This window comes from Phyllostomus hastatus, unplaced genomic scaffold (genome assembly GCF_019186645.2).
Source record: "Phyllostomus hastatus isolate PE091 unplaced genomic scaffold, TTU_PhHast_1.1 phas_contig_40, whole genome shotgun sequence".
Lineage (NCBI taxonomy): Eukaryota > Metazoa > Chordata > Mammalia > Chiroptera > Phyllostomidae > Phyllostomus > Phyllostomus hastatus.
The window spans coordinates 42,239,954-42,259,883 of NW_025333872.1; the positions used below are offsets into that span (position 1 = coordinate 42,239,954).

General features: G+C 42.0%; 1 protein-coding gene across 9 annotated transcripts in view; it reads right to left on the bottom strand.

The window, feature by feature from the left end:
- The window catches only part of BACH2 (BTB domain and CNC homolog 2), a 332,177-nt gene that overhangs the window by 56,457 nt on the left and 255,790 nt on the right, over positions 1-19,930 (bottom strand). The gene's annotated exons all lie outside the window — the stretch shown is intronic.

Consider the following 19,930-nt stretch of genomic DNA (forward strand, 5'->3'; position numbering starts at 1 on the left):
ACTTAAAGGTCGCCGGTTTGATTCCGAGTCAGGACACATGCCTGGGTTGCAGGACAGGTCCCCATTTGGGGGTTTGTGAGAGGCAACTGATCAATGTTATCTCTCACACATGGATGTTTCTCTCCCTCTCTTTCTTTCGTGGGTCCCTTCTCTCTAAAAATAAACAAATAAAATCTTTAAAAAAGTTGACAAGGAAGAGAGACAAGGTTGATAGTATTTTCTTTTACTCTGGAAACCAGTAGCAAAATATATGAACTTGTGAGCTGGCACAACAAACAGCTTTCCTGAACTTCCCCATGTCTCCTATAAGTCTACAAATGACACATCTTTCAAGCTATTTCAGTCTGGAATGCTGGCCTACTTCAACCGGTCTGCTGAGATTACAAACAATTTGCAGAGAACACTGGGAGCCTTGCTAGGATGTAATGGAAGGCAGTATTAAAAAAATATAAGGAGTCAGTGATTTCCTAAATATGTAAGCTTTCAAAGGCCATCATAACCTATTCAACAAAAATTCAACTGTATGGTTGCAGAAACTTGAAATTAAACAAATGCAGACTCGGCAGTCTGAGTTTCAAGACATTTATACAGGCATTACTTCCAGGCATGACTTTCCCTTGCTGAACAAGTAAGCCCTTTCTCTTTAGACCTTTCAGGGGAGCTAGTGTAGTCAGTCACATGGATCCACCGTTTTGTTAGAATGGAGAGTAGCATGTCCCATCTTGTACTTTCCTGGACCTGACATAATAGCTGCCATTTAAGAATATCATCAATGTTGTACACACCTTGCCATTCTATACACCCTAAAATGGCAGGTGAAAATAGCCCAAAGCCTTTCCTCCCTAATAACCTCTTGGACAGGTTTTAGAACTGATCCAGGTAACGTCAAAATCTTTACTAATGAGTGGAAAAGAAACAAGAAGATATGACTGTAAGTAGAGGAGATGAAGGGCGCAAGTCAATGGACAAGTGAGATGAGGGTGAAGGACATCCTCTAAACCATGGCAACAAGTGCTATGATTGGCCCATGGCTGATATTCAATGAATACCTGTAATTTACCAAGAATGGTCAGAACTTAGGAGAGAACATGGCTGTAGCAGCGATTTGAGACAAAGGCAAAAGAGATGCTCATGCAATTATGGCAGCACCTAGGTTCCTGGAGGTCATTCTGTTTCTTGTGCTGATGGTTGGGACTTGACTCTAGGTTGGAATATTCTGGAACATTCTTCCAGGTCTGTGATCTTGTTGTCTAGTCAGTGATTCTGACTCCAACTCTAGACACAAAGTTGGGGTGAACAACTGAGCCTAGGCCTCATGGTGAGAAGTTGGCACTGTAGGGACATTCTCTTGACAGTGACCCTTGATCACAGATGGCCGTGCTGGTGCAGCTACCCCTCCAGCTCTGTAAGATGGAGCATGAAACAAAGCCTTGGATGGTGAGATAACTGTGATCTTTCAGAAGTCTTCTTTAATTAAAGCAAGTTACAATTATAAGTATATCGTACATTTTTACTTCCAAAAGGACTGAAGTGAATCCTAAGATACACAAAAATAACCTTCTAACAGAGATTGAGGAAACAATGGAAGCCAGACCACATAGGACCTAGGGAATTACACAGTTCAACAACTAGTTACAAAAGGGGCCCAAGTGTCTAAAGCACAAAAGAGGCCACATTTCAGGAACTTTTGAACCAAAAGACAATATTGTACATTCAGTGAGCAACAATTGGAGCTAGAATAGAAACTTGCCTCCAAGTAGAGCTGAATTAGATGCCTGCTTTGATATTAAACCTAGCAGAGGACTGCCCTGTGGAAGCACTGGGTAACTCAAGGATGATTTTGAAGCCTTTTTCTTGTAATAATAATAATAACCACTCACAGAAGACCAATACATGTCTGCTAAAGGCTGGAGTGCATGCACGCGCGTGCACACACACACACACACACACACCGTACTTTTGTGTATCCAGCAAAATCATAGGGAGACCGACGAGAGAAATATCTACAGTTACAACAATAGCTGCACCCCACGGGCTGTTTCTTTGCTAGGTCCTAAGGCATTCTACACTTCAGAACTTCTGTATTTTTCCTTTCAAGGGAGCAATGCCATTAAGGAGGCTTTTAAAAAATTGTGGTAGAAAATGTAACATAAAACTTACCATTTTAAACATTTTTAAGTGTACAGTTCAGTTGTGAAGTATATTCAGGTAACTGTGAAATGGATATCCAGAAATTTTTCATCTTGAAAAACTATAGCTCTGTAACCATTAAACAACTCCCTCTCCCCCTAACCCCCAGCCCCTGGTCACTACCATTCTATTTCTGTTTCTGTACATTTGACTACTTTGGATACCTCATATAAGTGTGATCACACAGTGTTTGTCCTTGTGTGATTTCACTAATGTGCCTTTTAAAATAAACCTAGGGAGGTGGGAAGAAAGAGAGGCGGGAGAAGGGAGAGAGCAGGTCCACCTCCCGACGGTTTCTGGTGTTGGCCAGAAAGGGAAGTCTCCTGGAGTTCCCTTAGGCTAGACTGCAGTTGGCAAGATGTATTACAGCTGCAGACAAATGGTTCTCCTGGCAGAGTAGATTCAAGGATCACCATCTCCATCAAGCATCTACTGGGGAAATTCTCATTTCAAGGACACTCTCTGAAGGCCACAGAACCTCAGCAATTCTTCAAGAATTCTCATGAAAAGCTCTCAGTATCTTTCTGGGGGAGGAAGAATCTGAATAAATAAGGCCTCATTATTTTAGGAGCAGCCTCTGTAGGAATCTTGGAGGGAGAGCAGAAGAGGCAATGGAATGTGAATGAATAGTCTCAAAGCTGCCAGGGCCTGCTCTTGAGGAACGAGCTATGCTTAGAATGTGTGTCCCTCATGGACGCAGGCGTGGAGCACAGAAGGAAGGAAAATTTGGGTTCAAAACTGAAAGGCAGTCTGTGAAATTCAGTCACATGTCCAAAGGGTCATCGGCAAAAAATGTCTGGGAACCACTGTACACTCTGCCTGAACCTTGCAGGGCCACTCCCACTAGTGCCGCCTCACGAGGCTGTGTCCCTGTGAACAGGGCCACATCTGCAGCGCGGTCCCTCCTTCCCACCGAAACTCCACCCAGCACCCGAAACGGGAGGCCCACGGCAGAAGCTCTGTGTGGGAGTGAGACTCTTAGAGGCAGAAATCAGTGCAGACTGGGAATTAACCTTTTCATCCAAGCTGACAGAGCTCAACTTACCATTAGGTTAATTTATGAAGGAAAAGAAATCAGTGAAAAGGTTTATATAAGGTGATCCTAATTGTCTTTGCACAAGCCTGTTCTGAAATTCTCAGTAGAACGTTTAAGCTTTTGCCTTTTACCTCTGCCTGACCGTTGCTCACCCCCCTGGTCTTGCCATCCACCCAGCTGATGTCCTCTCTCAAACCTGCTCCTTGGGTGTCTTTCTTTCTCACCTCAGCTCATGGCTACACCCAACCTTCTGGTTCTTTGGGCCAAAAACTTCAGTCATCTTGGATTCGTTCCTTCTCTCATATCCCACTTTCAATCAGTTAGTGAGAAATCTTGGCAGCTTCACATTCAAAATAGAGTCCAAATCCAAACCTTTGCATTCCTTCCCTGCTCCCACCCTTCTGTAAACTACCTCTCGCTGGTAGGAAACACTTAACTGCTCTGCCCTCACCCCTTCACGGCGAGTTCTCCACCCAGCATTCAGAGCCATCCTTTAGAAAGATCAGTCGGATTATGTCACAGTTTTACACAGAACTCTCCAAAAGATTCCTATTTCACTGAGTAAAAGACAAAGTCATTCAAATGCCCCATCAGGTCCTATGTGATCTTTCTTCTCCCAATACCCCAGCTCTAGCCCTGGATTCTAGTTGTATGCTGCCTGCTTTACGAGTCCTTTCTGAACTATCATATCTAAAATTTCAACTTCTTTCCCTCACTACCTATTCTTCTCCATGTGTCCTTTTCCTCTGTAAACTCATCACCAACTTGTGTATATGTGCATATGTGAACAGACAGTGCAGCTCAGTGCAGATCTCTTCCTTTGGGGAAGCTGTCCTTGGCCACTTAGTGTCATTTCTCCCTCAATGACTGTGTATCTTATCACCCTGTTTTATTTTTCTTGTAGCACTTTCACAATAAAGTTATCTTGTTTTCTTATCTGCCTTTTGCCCCAAAATGTAGGCCCATCAGAACTCCAATATGCTCTGTCCTAGCCACTGCTGCCTCCCCAGGGTCTAGTACAGGGCTGGGCACAGAGCTGGTGCTCAGTAACTACTTTTTGAATGAATGGAGCACCTTCATTACAATCCAATACCATTATTTGTTTTCCTCAACAATTCATCTTGAAAAATTTCAATGCATACAAAAGATAAAAGAAATGTACATCCATATACCTTTAATCTGGATTCACCAACTATTCAATTTTACTAAATTTGTGTTCTTTCTTTTTTATATTTATATCTATCTATACATGTGCGCGCACACACACACACACACACACACACACACACTGTGTACATTTCTTTTCAGAACCATTTGAAAGCAAACCATGACATTTTACCCCTGAATACTTCAGCATGTGTCCCTTGAAAACAAGATCATTCTACATAATCAAAATATCATTTTACTACCCAAGAAAAGTAAAGTTGACACAATATTATGAACTTATGTACAGTATCCATGCAGGTACTCTAAACTGCTCCAATGATGTCCTTTATAGATACTTCCTCAACCTGGGAGCCAATCCAGAATCCCTTATATCATTTGTTCTCATTTTGTTTCCTTTATTCTGTCACAGTCTCCACTCATTTTGTCTTTCATGACAGAGACACTATTCAGAAGTACTGTCCACTGTCTTGAAGAATGTTCCATGGAGGATGTTTAATCACAGTACTGTGTTCAAAAGTTAACCTAACTTATTCTTTTATTTTGTGTGTTTAATTAAACAATTTAACATACAATGAGTTCACCTTTTGTTTGTTTTAAATTTTAAGATTTGCTGCTTTTCAGCTTTTTGGTTAAATTTTTATTTGTGAACTACGTAAAACACCTAAATGGTTCAAAAGCCAACACAGAAGGGACACATTCGGAGAGTCACTCCCACTTCGAACTCTCACTTTGTTTCCCTCACTTTCTAAAGGCCACCTTTTCCATGTTTTATCTTTTCAGATTCTTTTTACAAAATGTGCAAATGTGTACATGTATGTGTACTTATAAATTATAGATATACATTTATACACTTTAAATATATATGTTTGTTTTCCTTTGTTTCTGGTACAAAAGGAAGCATACTGTATACCGTATACAGCATATGTACTCTTCTGCCTCTTCCTTTCTGCCTTCTAAAACATATACTGGTAATCATTCCACATTGGCTCACAGAGATCCTTTATTCTTTATGGCTGCACAGTACATGGCTGTGTGGTTGTACATGTATGTAGGTGATCTGGCACATATATTGTTTTGTATTTTAGTGAGCTGGTGTGGACTGTGTTCCCCAAATTCATGTTGAAATGCTAATCCCCAGTGTGACTCTATTTAAAGACAGGGACTCTAAAGAGGTAATGAAGACTAAATGATATCAGATGGGTCAAGCCTTGACCTGCTAGAACTAGTGTCCTTATGAGAAGAGGAAGAGACACCATTGCTCGCTCTCTCTCTCTCTCTCTCTCTCTCTCTCTCTCTCTCTCTCTGTGCACAGAAGAAAGGCCACGTGCTGATGGTGAGAAGGTGGCTACCTACCAGCCAGACAGAGAGGCCTCATCAGAAAACAACTTTGATGGCATCTTGATCTTGGACTTTCAGCCTCCAGAACTGTGAGAAAATAAATTTCTGTGGTTTAAGCCACCCAAGTCTGTGGTATTTTGTTATGGTAGCCTCAGAAGACTAATATATGGGTATTAGAAGAGTTAAAAACTGTAGGTCTTCCACAAAAACAAACTAGAGATTGATTTAAGCCCTGGCTGGTGTGGCTCAGTGGACTGAATGCTGGCCTATAGACCGAAGGGTCGCCAGTTCAATTCCCAGTCAGGGTGCATGCCTGGGTTGCGTGCTGGGTCCCCAGTCTGGGGCATTCAAGAGGTAACTGATCAATGTTTCTCTCCCTCTCTTTCTCCCTTCCTTCCCCTCTTTCTAAAAAATAAACAAAATTTTAAAAAATATCTAAAAAAGGATTGATTTAAGAGAAAATTATTTTAAAAAACCTATTAAAAAAAGACATTTCTGGAGGCTCCTGAGGAAGAAGTAAGGAGGTACCAGCACTCTGCTGACCATGGAGTAGGCACCAGTTTGCAGTAAATTGTTTAAACACCAGCGTGAGCCTTACAGGTGCAGATCCATTAGAGCATCACTTTCTATTTTGAGTCACTCTCTGAAATCTCAATCACACATGTGTCAGCTGTCGTCTTCCAGACTTTGGGCGTGATGGAGGGAAATCCCCTCATTGCTGCAGGGCCCCCAGTGAATGGCCCCTTTGATTCAGGAGAAATGTGGAGAGGAAGGAAAGCAGTGTGAGTTCTAGGCCCTCCCCCGGCCCCTGTTCCAGACTTTCCAGAATCCAGGGGTGACTTTATGGCATCCTTTAAAAAAAGAACTTAAATTTTTTTCAGTTAGAGTTTACATTCAACATTATTTTGTATTAGTTTCAGGTGATGGTGTCCTCTTTTAATAAAGTCCAGTTAAGGAAGGAAGCAGCCTTTTTCCTATTGGTTTTAAAAAAAGTCATCATTCATCTCATTAATATAAAAACATGTCCTTATTACCGAACATCCTGACATATCCTTAAAGAAGCAACTACTTAGAGATACTTTGTACACAACTAGAGTCTGAAGTAAATTCCAAGCTTATTGAGTGACTTCCTAAAGTATACATTTATAAATATTTATATATGTTTAAAAATACCCCTGAAAGAACACCCCTTTTCTTCAGTACTCATTGTATACCAGGGTGACAGGAAAGGACACTCCCCACATCCCCTACTTCCTTTATAATCACACAAGATTTGACTAGATGGTGAGAATTTCCTTCTCTAACTGGGGATGCATAGGGTCGGACACTTGGAAAATACGTGAACTATTTACGCTGAAACTAACACCAGTAATTTTCAGAGATGGAATGGCAAAGGCATCTGTAGGTTTCAATGACCCGGGTAGATTTAAATATGAAAAAGGGCCTTAAACTTTTAATAAGGAGGAACTAAGAGGAATTTATTCCCTTTATTGCCTTTTGGGTTGATTTTCATTTAACCAGTGAGACTGTGCATGCAAGTTGGTTCAGCTCAAGTTAAGAACTTTAGCATCTGAGACAGGAGAAAGGGGAGCCCTGAGCTGGACAGGAGGTCCAGGACGCATGGGGACAGTGCTGGCACCTTCATGGAGAAAACCAATGAGGGTACAGAACCTGTGAAATCACACATAAAGCCATACTTAGAGTTTTATTTTTCCAGAATTATGCTCCATATTTCATCTGGCCTTCCTTCCTTCCTTCCTTCCTTCCCTTCTATCCACTGAACTGTTCAAATAACCCTTTTATTATTAGAGAAACATAATAATGTACCCTGTAGGAACTTGGGAAATGCAGACAAGCAAAACAAAATATAGCACATTCCCGCCATTCATGGGTCACCACTGTTAACAGTTCAGCACATGTCCTTATGGTTCTTTACACACACACACACACACACACACACACACACACACACACACACATTCACTCATGGTTGTATTTTATTTTTTGATCCAACAGAGATCATACTGGACATATTATTCCTCAGTTTGCCTTTTCTGATTATCACCATCTTTCCATTTCAGGAAAATTGCTTCTGATACCAAGATCACATTTGAGTTTCTCCAATTCCAACCCCCCTTCCTCAAAGTCCTTTATAACTGGTTTTAGGACTATACACTGCCTCTGGTTTTTAAATCCCTTAACTTTTGTTTAATTTAGCTCATTCCATTTATATGACACTGGCTTAGTAGAGAAATCAGGCCATTGTCCTGCAGAACGACCCACCCTGTGGACCTACTGCTTCCACATGGTGTTGTTAAGCTTGTTTCTCTAACCCGTGGTTTTCCTCTGACTGGAAGTTACATCAAAAGGCTTTGTAAAGTCAAGTTATACACTGAATGCATCCTTGGGGATATTGTGCATTTTATGAATATTTGCATCAGAAGACATCTGACGCCTGTTTGACCAACCAGGAGTGATGCTCAGATCTGCCTGGGGTAGTGTGAAGACAGTATGTGTGTGTGGTGTAACTCTGTGTCTCTGTGTGCTGCCTTGCTGCTCCACTAATGCCCATCATACATTCACCATAATGGTTTTAAATGATCATCTTTGTCTGAATCTATTCCTGACATTTCAAAATGTGTGGCACTGGATTACAAATAACCTTGAGGCAAGGGCTCTGTCCTCTAGAAATTTAGCATCTCCTTGTAGGTTCTTGTACTTCTTTGTGCTAAGTAAGGGCTGATGCTCACAATATCACTTAGGAGGCATACTCCTTAAAAAGTAATTTAGAGAGTACCTCTACACATGTATCCTCAGTCTGATAAAATTGTTGGAGCTTAAATATTCCCCAAATGAAGATAAACTTAAAACCAGCAATCCAGAGTAAACCTTGCTCTTCACAGAAGAACCGGCAATGGGAGTGGAAGTGCTGGAGCTCAGTCTCAGCCCTGCCATCGCCTGGGTGCCGGTCTGTCTCACGTGTGTTCCTTCAGTTCTGCACTCTCAGCACTGTGGGCACATATACAGCACTGCAGATATAGATCGAGGCTCGATGGCCTCTTTCCCCATACATGTGTTCTCACACTCAATTTTTAGGATCTCTGAAAGGTGCCGTCATTCTCACAGTTCCTCAGCTCAGCATAGACCTTGCTCTGTTTATGCTAGGATCAGGGTGTGTCTCCTGGCTGTGCCCTCTGTCTGCAGTAGTTGGTTGATCCATCTGTCAGGCATTCCATCACTAGCCAAATATTCCTTAATTTGTTTTTCAGCATGTTACTTCACAATGTCTCAGTGAATTCCCATTGTTTATTTGATCAAGGTTAAATTATTTTGTCTTAATTTTACTCTTTCACAGGAGGGCCCCAGGTAATCTGACCATATTTTGAATTACTGTCCCAAATTACCATTGGTGCTCATTGAAGCTGGCTCCTCCATGCCCCTTGAGTGCTTGATTTTGGGCCTTCATCATACATGTGTCTTCTCCTGTAGGAGCTCTCCCCACATGTTCCCTCAGAAAGTCTTATCAACCAAGTTTTAGACGGTTTAAGCTTTATGGGGGAGATGAAAGGAAAACCCTGACCTCTGCCCCAGCTGAACCTTTGCAGCACAAACAGTGGCCATCACAACTTGGCCTCTATGACGAATTCTCTTGAATGGTTTATCTTTGATTTCTATGTTTTTAAAAGATTTTATTTATTTATTTTTAAAGAGGGAAGGGAGGGAGATAGAGAGAGAGAAACATCAATGTGCGGTTGCTGGGGGTCATGGCCTGCAAGCCAGGCATGTACCCTGACTGGGAATCGAACCTGCGACACTTTGGTTCGCAGCCTGCGCTCAATCCACTGAGCTATGCCAGCCAGGGATTCCTATGGTTTTGTCTTGATTCTTCAACTATATTGTAAGCTCTTGGAAAGAAATGGTCTTGCTTTACTTTTCTAATTAATACCCCAAAGAAGTCACCTATGAAGGGGTCATGTGTTACATTCCTCTGACTCTATGAAGTGCTGTATGTACTTAAGCCATCTTGGCCTTTTGAGTTTTAAACACATGCACACTAAATAATTCCTCTGAAGGTAATTCTATATTTTTTGTACCTTACTCCAGGGTCTAGTATCTTACACAGTTATAAAACTTTCCTCTAATATAGCTGAAATCCCTCAGTGCAGCTGGGATACTATTTCTTCTGTTAGTGAATGAGAACACCTGGTCAACATCTACTATAACAGCCCCAAGTAGGAGGCATGGAGATACTTTGTTAAACAGAGCTTTGAATGGTCATTGCGTTTCTCTACGTGGACATCTTGTAAATCTGATGGATTCAACTCATCCGTTCCCCACCCTGCAAAGCCCCAGATTTATTAAAGGTGTATGTCAAATATCTTCTCTTAGAATCCTGCTCATTTCCCCAACCATGAAGGTTTTATCTCGAATCTAGGTGTTCCATGGTTTTAATCTTCCCATTTTCCTGTTTGTAGGGTACAGTTCAATGCCTGGGCTTCCACAGCTCCATCTGGCAGAAAGAGCACTCACCCACAGTCTAAGGTGTTTACTGGGAAGGAAGAACACATCTTTCGTGGTACTGCAGTGCCCATCTTTATGTGCCAAGACCCTTGAGAGTCCTGTATTTTAGCAGACATTTTCCTGGACTTTGAGTAAATTTCTTGCTTTCCTCACCCTTCTCCTTTTGTAACGAATACATCAAGAATACTAGATGAGTTGTGAGGGTGCAGAGGGCTTCTTTGGACAGATCTTTGAAATGACTTGCATGCACAGTTCATTCCTAGCTACATCATCACGGTGGCTCGGCAGCCCCGGGAGGCTGCTGCTCTCTCACAGCTGTTCACTCCCTTCCGGCTGCCGGTGCTGCCCTCCATGGATGATGTCATCTATGTACCACTTTTAGGAAGAGCAATCTGTCATTCAGTTTTGCCATAAGAATTAAAAAAAAATAAAAACATCAATAGAACTAAAAGTTAGGCAGCTATAAAGAATCAGGAAAAAGCGAGTAGCAATGACACAGAACACTATCCTTTCTAAGGCAGAAGAGAAAATGTAGGAGTTGTTTACTTCAACAACCTGGCGGCCTGTAAGTGTGACCTTCTGCATCCTTCCTTTGATTTCCTTCTAAACACAGGAATCTTTTGTTGGCTAAATCCCAGTATTTTTTTTCACCCCCAAGCCAACTTTTGGCTTGCTTGGAAACAGCTGCCAGGCAGTCAAAAAATGTGCTCACGTTGGAGGCCTGGCTCCATCCCACCCAGGGCGCTGAATGCATTAACTTTTTCACACGTAGTCTTTGCCAGGCTGCACGCAGCAGTCCACCTCAGACAGCAGCGCTCCCTGAATCACCAGTTAGCCTGGAGTTGGCATCAACGTCAGTTAGAGAGACTGTCAACATGTTTTAGGAGTCTGTGGCAAAGTGATACATTTTACTATACACATCTAGTGAACAGAAAAAAGAACACGTCTGAAATATTAGGAAACCAAAAGTGCCACTATTTAATTGCTTCACTCCTGAAGGCGAAAACAACCCAGTCCTTTATCTAGACTGTGTTCTGGTTAAGAACCCAAACAAACAAGACTATAAACAAAGTTATTAACTGATTACTGCCAATGATTTTATTTTACTTTCTTTGTGCTTCTAAGAACAGCCTTTTCTACTGACAAATATGCACCACTCTAATGTCTGGATATAATCCATTTTATTAAGAAATTCCTGAATCAATTTCCTGGTTTATAGCTTGTCCAACCACGATTCCAGGTGTTCTCACCATAAAAAGGGTCTTTTTCAAAAGCTGTCTGCTTGTCTAACTGCACATGCACAAGAAATATCACGGACACCCCAACAATAGAGCTGAAACCTGAAGCAGTTTGGTGACATTCCAAGTTTTTAATGGAATGTGAATCCATTAAGATTATTAGGTAACTTTACTGATATCCTCAATTTTGTGCCAAGTGTTAAAGCTGCCAAAGCAAGACAGAATAAAAACCAACCCTTGGATTCCAGCTCTGAGTATTTTGGTGTGGAAACTATATTTTCTTGTAACTCATTTAAAACACACACACCATGCTTTCACTGTTTAATTGCAGTCTCAGTTTTCAGGAAGCAGAGAGAAATGAGATACATAATCAATGTTTCTCTTCTGTTCCGCTTTCAGCCTAAACAGTCCTGAACTTTTACTGGCGAAGTAGGGCAGGTAATGCCAGTGAACAAGAACTGATTCTAAGAAGCACTGGCTCAGGTGAGGTACTACTGCATCATGAGTGACTCAACCAGCTACTCGGGAGTGATTCCTCTGCAATGGTGGAGCCACGCTAATTGGACAGTGGCTTGCTGCCAGCTCGTGTTGGCATGACCTACAATACCCTTGGCTGACAGCCATTGTGTCTCTCTATCACATTTTTTTTTGTAATCTGGATGGGAAGTGGAAATAATTCTTAAGAATCCTCCCAAGTGCTCTTTAACTTCTTATCATGAATCGAAAATTTAATTAAGTTCCCTGTTAAAGGCCTAGGTCCCATGATTAAATATGACAAAATAATAGTTATGATTACTGATCAAGTGAGAAACTTTACAGCTCTGAACTTTGCCTTTAAAGTTATTCTTAATTTTAGTTGAAACAGTTAGGAGACTTCAAAATAGGGGAAAGAAAGAAATGTAAGGGACATTTAATTCATACACAGAAATGAGGTTTAAAAGGAATAGATTTACTGGTAACTAAAATTTAATGCAAACAAATGTGCTGTCAAGGGCTTTGTTACAAATCCACTTAAAATGTTTATCATTGTGGCTGTCTTTCATTATATAGGGATAAGTAGGTATAGTGAAAGGAATCCTTAAAAATGGCTTTGAAATCAGGTCACTTAAAAATAATTTTTAGATATGTCTTAGTCTGTGTCTATTCAACTCCTTCTACTATGCCAAAATAGGAACATTTCAACATAAGTTTCTTTAAATAGGATTTACTGGCCTCAGGATTTAAAAACTGTAAGAGGTTTGGAAACAGCTTATGCATTTCAGTTTTAAAATTAGCTAGCGCTGTGGCTATTTTCACACCAGATCTCCCTCCCTCTGCATCAGCACCACCGAGCAGCCTTCGGAGATGGAGCCGCAACAGGATTAGCTCCTCTCTTCACGGCTCTGCGTTTCTGCACCCCATGTGAGGCTGAGGCCCAGATTTCGGGGCTGGAAGTCACCTTTGCGTTACTATAAATAAGTTCTGCCTTTAGGCATTTCAAAATTATCAGCACGACTCTAGGACTTGAAAACTTCTTACTTGCCAGCAAGTAGTTACCTGGAATATTTTGACTTATTATTTATTTGCTTTTTTTTCATCTGCTGCCAAGTCTCACTAATGCAACTTGGAAAATTGCACCATAGTTTTTAATGAGGATTCTGAGGTAAGAGTCATTTCATCAGACAAGACTGTGCTTTCCTTTTATGGGCATAATAATACCTACTGTTTATATAGCACCATCCTTCCAAGAAGTTTAACATATCACATTTCATTAATCTGAACAGCAGCCACGGAAGCCAAGCTGGTAACTGGCATTGTTATTCCCTGCATACTCACTGAAATTGAGGTCATTAAATGTAAAATATATTGTTTCAAAATCTTAAAACCTTCTGAAATGGTTAGAGAGCAGTGAGCTGCATCTTCTACAATCTGCCTATATTGTAGGTTAGCAAAGAGTGATTCTATAGTTCTTTAACTGTCATCTCCTGCGAACTCTTACAAGACCATTTCTGAAAAGTACGGGAACATTCAGAAAGAGAAGGGAGCTTGAGCTCACTCGTCTTCTGAAGTTGTGTGGTTCTCTCCCTTCCTGGCCAGTGTGCCTCCCACCTCCAATCTTCCCTTTCCTGAGTACAACTGAACTGGTCTCTGTCCTAGACCTGTTCCCCAAGTATGTATGCAATGAAATCACAAATGGCTCCCAAACTGCTGCACAGTCAGTGTTCAGCCTTTATCAGAGTTATTTGACATGGTCAACTACTCTCCTTCCTTGAAATACTTACTTTTCCTGGATTCCAACACACTATACTTTTTGTTCCCCCTTCTACTTCAATAGTTGCTCCATCTTGGTCTACTCTGCTGGTTCCTCTTTATCTCCCTGGCTTCTTAATTATGGAAAGTCCAAGGCTCAATCCTGGAATCTGTTTTTCTTTTCTTCTTCTGCCTACACTTATTCCCCTGGTGACTGTCCCCTGTCTTGTGGCTTTCAATATCCTCAGTACTCTGGTATTAGAACTTCTATTTCCAGATTAGATTTCTCCCGTGAATTCTAGGCATGCATTCTCCTGTGTACTATATATCTGTACTTAGATTTCACAGGCATCTCAAGCTTAATATGAACAAAATGGAACTCCTAATTCTACTCCCACCTCCTCAAATCTACTCTCCCAGTCTTCACCGATCTTACTTAATAGCAACACTATTCTTCTGACAGGTCAAACCCCAAACCTTGAAGTGATCCTTAACCCCTCTCTTTCTCTCCCATCCTATGTCCAATCTATAAGAAAATCCCATAAGCTCTACCTTCAAAATATCAGCAGAATCTGAGACTGATCACCACTCTGCTGCTATTGCCCTGGTCTAAGCCATCAAACCATGCCTGGGTTGTTGACATATTAAGTGTTTTCCTTACTTCTGCCCTTGCCCTCTTCCCACCTATTTTCACACAGCAGTCAAAATGATCTTCTGTGAGACCCTCCAATGGCCTCTCAGGTCATTCCAAGGAAAGGTAATGTGTCCAAAAGGGGCACAGCCTGGCCCTGTTACCTCTGATGTGCGTTCTCCCACTCTGCCCCTCACTCACTCTGCTCCTGTGTATTGGGCATGTCAGACCCAGGCTAGCCTCTGGGCCTCCTCCTTGCTATTCCTTCTGCCTCAACCACTTTCCCCCCAGAAGTCAGCACAGCTGGCTCTGCTACCTCCTTCAAGTCTGTGCTCAAAAGTCATCCCCCAAATAGGCCATTCCTGACCACCCTATTTAAAGTTGCAATACCTGTATCCTGACATCCCTTAACCTCCTTCTCTGTTTTATTTTCCTTGATGGCATCTAACAAAGTACATATTATATTTATTTATTTTGTGTCTCTTCTCATCCTCCCCCACTGGAAAGTAAGCTCTGTTCTGTATACTAGGTTAACCTAGCACCTAGAACAATGCGTCCTGGTACATAGCAGGACCTTGATAAATATTTGCTGAATGAATGAATACATGAGTGAGGAAACAGAAGCCCCAAGAGCTTGACTGGCTCTCAAGACCTTACATACAGTTAGTGCCAAGGTCCAGACTGTGGTTTTCTGAGTCACTCATTACTAATCCTCCTTAGATCTCAAAACTTGCTTATTACTCTTCTTTCAAGTTTTGTCTAGGTGGTGAATGGGTGAGGCCAAAGAGCTGGCTCTGTGCTCTGGGGTGGTGAGTGTTCTGTTCTTATCTCAGGCATGCCATTTCCCAAAGACCTTACCCACTGTTTCCCACCAAGTCTCACCTCCCACAGTTAAACCCAGGCTCAGAGTAGTGCTGGCACCCTATGTGTTAAGTAGTATTTCATACTGAAAAGGCTGCTCAAAGGCAATCATGACTGTCTTACTACTTGTTTAAAAGACTGGACCTAAGCCATCCCAGGGACATTAACAGCTTTCACATCCTCTAAAAACTTTCAGACAAGAAGATTCCATAATTTCCTCTATGCTTGGCAGCACTACTGCAGAAACATTCTTTATTGCACCCTGTGGTTCAGACCTAACAATAAATGCCTTTTCTTCAGAATCCTTCTGGGTCATCTGTCCTTTCTGTTTAGCACTGGAAATAACAAGATCTGCCCTAAAATGTTCAGAGAGAGAGAGAGAGAGAGAGAGAGAGAGAGAGAGAGAGAGAGAGAGAGAGAGAGAGTGAGAGCGCGTAAGAGACAGAGCTAGAGAGTGAGTGAGCAGAAGTCTGAAATATAGTTATACCTAAGAAAGCATAAGGTCCACCTGAAGGGGCTACACTTACCCCTACCTGATAGCTGTTCTCTGCAAGAACCCTTCTGCTGTCTAGATGGTGAAAGGACATGGGAAACACACCCAAAGAAAGGTGGTGGAGCCTTGGCAATAACCTCCCCCGACAGTTTAAAATATTTATTTATTTTTGACAAAAATGTATATATTTAAGGTATGCAATGATGTTTTGATATATCTATAAACTGTGATCACCACAAACTGATTAACATCTTGATTACTTCCCATGGTTATTATTATTATTATTATTTTGTGGTGAGTACAATTGAGATCTACTCTCTTAGCAAATTATGAGCATATAACACACTATTAACCACAGTCACCATGTTGTACACTAGGCTTCTAGAACTTAATCATCTTCTAACTGAAAGTTGGTGTCCTTTCATCAATGTCTCCCCTTTTGCCCTACTCGCCACCCCCGGCCTCTGGTACCAACCACTGTACTCTATCTGTTACCTGAGTCTGACCTTTTTTAGATGCCACATACAAGTGAGATCATGCAATATTTGTCTTTCTATGTCTGGCTTTTCTTCACTTGGCATAATGTCCTCCAGGTTTACCCATGTTGCTGCAAACAGCAGGATTTCTTTCCTTTTAAAGATGGAATAATATTGCATTGCGTGCGTGCGTGCGTGCGTGTGTGTGTGTGTGTATACATTTTCTTTATCCAGTCATATCTTAATAGACATTTAGGTGGTTTGCACATCTTGGCTATTGTGAATAACACTGCAGTGAACACGGAGTACAGACATCTCTTCAAGATAATTATTTCTTTCTTTCAGATATATAACTAGAAGTTGGATTGCTGGGTTGCATGGTAGTTCTATTTTTAATTTTTTGAGGAACCTCCAAACCATTTTTCACAATGGCTGTATCAGTTTACATTCTTACCAACAGTGCACCCGGGATCCCTTTTCTCCACGTCCTTGCCAACACTTGTTATCTTTTGACTCTTTGATATTAGACCTTGGCAATAACCTCTTAACAGCTGCTCTTCCCTTGGTATTCTGGGAGCCAAGCAGCCCCACAGGAATGGGGCTGAATGGCAAACCCACGGCTGGCTCCATGTCTTCTAAGGAAGCACAACCCATTCCAGCCCTCCACACTCAACACACAAGAATGAACTTTGTGATTGTGATGCACTTCCAGCGTGAACAGCATCCAGCTCCAAATGGTTTTTGTGACTATAGCTAAGGAGGTGTTTGTTGAGCCAGCGTCAATACTAATGAGCAGTGGGATAATGGCCTTGCAATGCTTGGCACATCAACCACTTTCTCTTCATCTCTTAGCACAAAACACACTTACTAATTAGAAATTAAATTATCTGTGTTATTGAACAAAAGTACTATGTACACTCCCTTCTTTTCTGCTCTTGCCTTCTTGGCTGACACACACTCCTGGGTGTGTTTTTCAATGGGGGGCCAACACCCAAGTCATGTAACTTCTGGGGACTGCCACTCCATTTTAGGGGAAAAAAACAAAAAAGCAAGACAATTCAATTACATCTTGGCTTCGGGAAGAAGGTCTCTATTTTCGTGTCTCCCCCTTCCAGTTAAGAAGCCACACTGGCACTGGGCTCTAATTTGCTGATAACCGTGCTGCCCATCAATACTCAGGATTTTAGGGTGAAACCGTACAACTGGACAAGGCTGGAAGCCAGAGTGGCGTGGGGCCTGAACCGACCAAGCAGGGGAGCAGGAGTGGGGCAGTCTGCATCTGGAAGTCTCACAGTCCACCGAGGAGCTCTCGCGTTTGGCCATGCTGGCCCCTGAGAAACACAATGGCTGTCTGGCGGGGGAGTGCAGAGGTGGGCCGAGTGTGAACGAGACTGGGGCAGGGCCAGAAGCTGATTTAAATGCAGTGACAGAATTATGATGAGGTTCGAAGATTTCCAAGGGACTAATCAAATGCTTATTCTTACATCATATGAACCACATGCCAGTTAGTTCCAGGAAGCTACTTTCCAAGGTAGTGTTTGGGATTTTTTGTTTTTTTTACCACTTAATTCAAATTCTATGAAGTCATTCACTGAGCTAAGAGGGACAATGACCATAGAGCCTGCAAGGACATTTCAGTGTGTACACAGCGAGGAGAAGAAAACAATGCCCAGCACTTGGGGCCCCAGGAGGGCGCTCTGAGCAGGGAGGCAGGGCTCCTGGAGGGAGGCCTCAGAAACAACTGCAGACCCACAGAGGGAAACGCACCGGGGCTGGCTTGCATACCCCATCAACAAGTTACTTAAAGCTTTGATACTGACAATGGGAGTTCATATTTCATAGGAAGAAAAAAGTAGATACGTCTGGAGGTTTCAGGTACGTGAGCAACTGGAATGTTTCAATCGTTTGGAAATGTAGATGATGTCGGGACAGCAATCTATTTACACAGCTAGGAAGAAAGTAAATCAAACGTATCACGAGGTCCTACTTAACTGAACACAATCGGAAACATCAAATAGCAGATTTTCGGGTAATGATTCTACAGTGTGACTTTACAGAGAGCCCAAATGCCAAGGAAATCAGACACTGTGAAGGATCTGATCTAAAAAGCAACTTTTAGTTTAGGCTATATGCATTTACATTTCAGCTTCCTTTAAATTTTACTGCCTTGGCATTGAATTATTTATTATCATAAATAAATTCAAGGATGTCAGAATTTTAGGGTTTTTTACAGACACAAACAGGGGCTCACTGAGGTTAAATCAGGGTCCCAGAGGTAAGTGGGGGCAGGCCAGGGCTCTGGGCACGTGGTCCAGGGAGTCTTAAGATGGGGCCGCCAGTTATGGAAGAAAAACTAACTACACAAAATCTGATTTTGATCTGTAAATACATCTTAATATAATCTAATTTTTTGAAAATCAGGAGAAAACATAAATGACGTGGCTCTCAAAGAGATACAGATAATAAATTAACTGTTTCATACCTCTCCCTAAGAACATTTTGGATAATTAAAAGTTTTCCAAATATTTCCAGGAAATTCTAGAGTTGGAACAAATTCAAAAGACAGTCTTGTTCCCTATCTGGAGAGGGAGGAAGGGTCCTACAGTTGACAGATGTTTTCTACGGGATAGGGACAATGCTGAGAACTTCTATACTCATCATCGCACCTAATGATGGGTATTCACCCCCCGAGGCAGGTGAGGAAAATCCAGCTCCATTCACAGGGTCACACCACAGCTGCCATCCTTGGCCTTCCCACATTACTCGGTGCATAAACTTCCCTACCTACCCCGGCCCCAATTACACTACCTTCAGCAATGATTTGTCCTTTGGCTTCTAGTATAGGGATTGTTCTTGTTACCTACTTGTAAGTGCTGTGAGGAGCAGTAAGGAGCCTTTTATGTGGGTCCTCACTTTGTCATCTGGCCACTCTCCCATTCTGCAGCAGTCACAGCAGATATTGTTTAACAAGGGACTGGATCTGGTGACCCTCTCTGATAACCATGTTCTACTCATCCATTGACTTGCTTTTTATGTTGAATTTGGATGCCTTTCTGTGGAGCAGGTGCTTGCCCCACAAACTCCTCCTGTATTCTACATATTCCCTTTACTCATCTATATCATTTGCCACACCTCTGGAGACATTTGGCTTTGTAAACTTGGGATTTAATGCTAGTTGTACTCATAAGAACCTCACACCAGGGAGACGAGGGTCTTTGGTTTCTCCTAGGGTTTCTGCTCAGTGGATCACTGCACAACTCTGGGACAGACCATGGATGTGAGCTGTACTCCCGAGAGGTGAGCAGTGCACAGCCTACCCAGCTGGCAGTGGTGGCCCCAGTGTTGCACATTCTGCTGATGCACTGGAGATAATTCTGGCCCTGAACACAAAGTCCAAGGCTGCTCAGTGTTACCCTTAGTCCCATGAAAATGGAGGGGAGTCAGGATGATGGCAGAGAAATTGTGTACCCAGTTCAAAGGGTGACCCATTTGAAGTCTGTCATTGTGAAGCCCATTATGAAGCCCATTGTGAATTTCTGCAGCTCAAATCATCCAACTGAATATCATCTCTGGACAGATGGGTCCAGCCACCAGTGTCTTCAATGAACAGAAATGACTAGACTCACTAAAGTAATTAAGAAACCTGAGTAGGGTATTTTCAACAATGGTGAGAAGAGCCAAGTTTACACTTCTTAGAATCTACTATATTAACTGTGAAAATTACTGCTTGCTTTTACTTTTTCCCCAAGC